The sequence below is a fragment of the Lactuca virosa genome, chromosome 4 (genome assembly GCF_052849685.1).
Source record: "Lactuca virosa cultivar CGN04683 chromosome 4, Lactuca_virosa_CGN04683_v6, whole genome shotgun sequence".
Lineage (NCBI taxonomy): Eukaryota > Viridiplantae > Streptophyta > Magnoliopsida > Asterales > Asteraceae > Lactuca > Lactuca virosa.
In genome coordinates, this window is record NC_136429.1 from 177,176,950 (window position 1) to 177,181,611 (window position 4,662).

Consider the following 4,662-nt stretch of genomic DNA (forward strand, 5'->3'; position numbering starts at 1 on the left):
TTGAAATTCTCACATTTTTCGATAAGGATTTGGGAGTGTGAAATTAGAATCATTGAAATTATGTTCAATTGGTTTATTTCACAAAGTAAGGATCATATACAAACATAGAGTGCATACTTGGTGTATGCCAAAGCTATTGTTTAGAAAAACATAGTGTACATGCTTGGAGCATGGGACAACTAGTGTTTTTAATTCAGGTATAAAGTTGATAAAACCGAAACAATGAAATACTGAGTAATCAGTATGGTGATAAATAAAAGTGGTCTATTTATATTCATAGGGTTTGATACCATATTTGATTCATTTATTCTTGTGTTTCATTTTGCATGTTTTGACTTCCAGAATAAACTAGGTCATTCTTCCTGAATGACTAAGTTATTCAAACTATCCACAGTCGGTCATATGTTGGAAGTAGATATGAATCAAGACTGTCATGGGTTGGTTTGTAGAGATCCAAGTTGGTGGACAAAGTGGTGCTACAACACTCATGAGTGCTCATAAGTTCTGAGTATTGGATTCAACCCGCGCTCATTTGAATCACTTCATGGATTTTATCACGAGTGATCATGAGACGATAATATCTTATATTCTTCAAACCTAGAGATATGAGTTGTTACTATGAGTTGGTTATACATTGATTGCACGAAAACGCATTTGGTAACTCGATGTTATAAAACGTGCCTTTGTGTATGATTCAACAAGTAGTAGAACAAGCCATATGAGTCGAAGTTTATCCATTCCTTTTACCTTCACGATAAAAGCGATATCTCTGGGCCCCTCGATGATTTAGCGATGACACATGTGAGTGCTTGGCCAAGCCAGGACTGATTTGATTTGTTCAATCAGTCAGTCATCATAAATCGAAAATCGGGAAACAACAAATGGACAGAGAGAATGATTATAATCCATGTCTCAGTCCATATGATATCTAGAATGGAGGAATATATGATCCCTTATCTAATGGACAAGTCATTGACAAGGTCAGAGTTCGACAGCGGCTTTAAGAGCTACGATTGCCAGTTAGGTTTTGAAGTCATACTCAATAATAGTTTTAGACTTATCCAAGTGGGAGACTGTTGGATTAATGTCTAAGTCCATAACTATATTTGGTATGTACTTGACCCGACCCAGCATGGTCCATTTGGGTTGCACTTCACCGGCACAATTTATATGGATAGTCTTTTGAGAATAGTATATTTATGATTTATATTAATATATTATAAGTTCTAATATATTAATATGGAATCATATTATTTAATTAGTATTGATCAAGAATTAATTTAGAATTAATTAAGTGATCAAAAAGAACTAATTAAATATGGACTCTTATATATATGGAATGTGCCAAGTTCAGTTAGGTTGGGCTAAGCTTTCATGGATGGTCCATGGAGCTTTTAACCCATGGATCCTATGTAAATGAAAGGTCATGGGTATTAGGGTTTACATGGATGTAACCCTAATCCTCCATAATATATAAAGGGGTCCTTGGCTCACAAAATAGAGACAAGTGTGTGAAAATAAGAGTGGGCCGATTTTAGTGTGCATACATATTCTCTCAAGTTCTTCCAAGGTGTTTTGGTGATTTGTGATTCCATTTGAGGCTTCCACACTATTGGGGCTAAGCTCTTAAAGCTTGAAGACATCAAGCTACATCAAAAGGTATGTCATCTAACTAGAACTTTGTAGTATAGGTGCTTCATAATATGCTAGTTAGGATGAAACCTTGGAATAGTTAATATTTGCATGTATAATAGAGAAAACATAGATCCAAGGTTTATAGGGTTGCATGTACACCATAGGAGTGTTAGAATGCTCAAAACCCAACACTTTCTTCTCTTAGATCTAGTTAACTCCATATTATGAAAGCTTTGGGTCAAGAACCTTGGTCCTTGGGGTTGGGACGTCCCAAGTGGCTCATATCTCAGATCTAGGATCTAGAAAGGGTTCCATGGCATAAAGGTGCAAACTTTATGACCGTGGAAGCCCCATGCAAGCATATGAGCAAGTTTATGGTCTTTTTAGCCCTAAAAGACCATGCATGGAAGGAAAGTTCGAAGCTTTATGTGTCCAACAGATGCTAAGACCTTATATCTGGGTTTGTATGCGTGAAATTGAGATTATATGGCCTTTTGGACAAGATGCATGTATCATAGGAATTAGGGTTTTGTCTAAACCTCTTTTAGAGGAGCTATGAATGGGTAAAGTTGGAAACTTTACCCTTAGGAAGGCCTTTCCAGTGGAAAAACGAGCTAAGAACCTTGGATCTAGAAAATAGGGGCTTAATATGTTAAAATGGCCAAACAGACAGAATGACTCGTCGAGTCCATAAGGGAACTCAACGAGTCGTAGCGTGTTGTCCTGATTTTTATGACAACAAGAACTCGACGAGTCTGTTAGGGGACTCGACGAGTTGACTCAGTTGACCACGAGTTTAAGCGTTTAGGAACTCGCCGAGTTGGGAGATAACTCGACGAGTTGGGTTGACTGGGGAGTTGACCTTGACTTTGACTTTGACGTTGACCGGGGGTAAAATGGTCATTTTACCCTAAGAGAGGATTAGTAGATTCTGATTAAGTGTTGTTATGAAAATGATAGCTGGAGAGTCGCCGGAGAAGCAGACATGGATTCCTCGCTCGAGTTTTTAGCAGTCAGTCTTGCGAGGTGAGTTTCCTTTAGTAGGAACGGGTCTACGGCACCAAGGTCGGTCCGTATAAATGATATGTAGTAGCTTAGAGTGGGCGGGGCCCGATGCTTATTGTAGTAGCTAAGTGTGGGCGGGGCCCGAAGATCATAGTAGTTTAGAGTGGGTGGGGCCCGATTCTCATAGTATTATTTGAGTATAGATATGTGATTGTTTGGTAGATGTACTTGTTGTCTGTGTGATACTTGTATGGATGTTGGTAGCGGAGTGTGGGCGGGGCCCGAATCTCCTAGACAGCGGAGTGTGGGCGGGGCCCGAATCTCCTAGACAGCGGAGTGTGGGCGGGGCCCGAATCTCCTAGACAGCGGAGTGTGGGCGGGCCCGAATCTCCATGAGAGTGGGCGGGGCCCGTATCTCCTAGTTGCATGTTATTTTTATGGTATGTGGTAGTTTGGGGAACTCACTAAGCTTCGTGCTTACAGATTTCGGTTTTGGTTTCAGGTACTTCCACTAGCAAGGGGAAGGGCTCGGGATGATCGCATGGCACACACCACAGCTTCAGCCTGGGATGTCTAGACTCTGATATTTTTATATGATTTTGATACAGTATTTTGACACGATGTTTTGAGATACACGGTTTATGGTTTTCTATATGATGATGGATGACTTATGGTTTTGATATAAATGATTTAAAAAAAAAATCGGTCTGTATTTTTGGGATGTTACAAGTTGGTATCAGAGCCTTGGTTTGAGGGATTCAGGCACGCTCTTGGGTGTGTCTGAACTCAAACTAAGGGATTGGTATGAAAATTTTCAAAGGAAATTCATTTTTATAAAAAGAACTTGAGAAAAAGAAAAGAATTTTTGAAAAGAGAAAAGAACTTTGAAAAAAGAAAAGGGTGTGGTGCATGCAATCAGCCGAGCTCAAGTAAGTACTCCCAAATTACCCATACAAGTTTATGTTATGTTATGATTATCAGCTTTATGAGAACAGCATGCTAGATTAGGACTAAGGATCTAGGAAGGATGCCTTATGTGCCTGTTATATGTATCTCAGCTTATGAACTGCATGCTAGTACAGATTAGTCAGGGATAACCTGAAAGAGATATGCTTGATTATGTTTAGTTGATGTTCGAATGCTGCTTGCTTTGTGCTTTTAGGAGTCTTAGTTATCTTTTACTAACTAGTAAATGAATATGTTACGTTACATAGTGCGAGGATTAAATAATTTCAAAAGGTTAGGTCTAGCTCTATTGCGCAGCTCTTGTTTGAGTCCAACCTTTGTATTCACGAGCTAGTTAGGGGAAGGTAGTAGGGACTTCTTATGCAGCTGATTGTGGAGAGTGGGTTGGTGATTACCCTAGGGAAAGCCTAGGAAGAGTTTAGTATGAGATCAGCAGTAGTAGTAGAAGAAGGGACTTGGTGGAGTCGAAGTAGTTCTTGAGGAAAGTACGGATAGATGTGGAAGGTAGTATGGGCCCGTACTACTGAAAGCAGAGGATCCGTACTCGAATCAAGGAAGGCTGAGGTGAATCCAGGGAACTTGTAGTATGTTAGATCCCTCGAGATTTGATGAGTATACTGATGTTTGTTATGGTGTATTTTCAGTATGGTGGTTCTACGTCCTAGGCCGACGGGCACTTCAGGTGAGGGATCAGGCTCGGGCTTTGGATCCGAGCAGATGGATGAGCAGATGAGGGAGTTTCTTTCGTCGGAGGTTACACGTAGCATTCTAGAGCAGACTCCTGTGATCTTTGGATCGGTCAAGGACGGTATTTTAGAGCTTCTGGATGAGAAGCTGAGCGCTTTTCGCACTGAGATAGCGACCATGATGGGGTCGCGCACACTTACCTTCCAGGAGTTCAGAGCATGTGGAGCTCCCGACTACCATGGGGCTTGGGACCCCATTGCTAGCAGCAGATGGTTGGCCGATGTTGCCAACGCGTTCCGCACCAGCAGATGTCCAGAGGGGGACAAGGTTAGGCTTGCGTCATGTCTTCTGAAGGACATGGCACGTGAC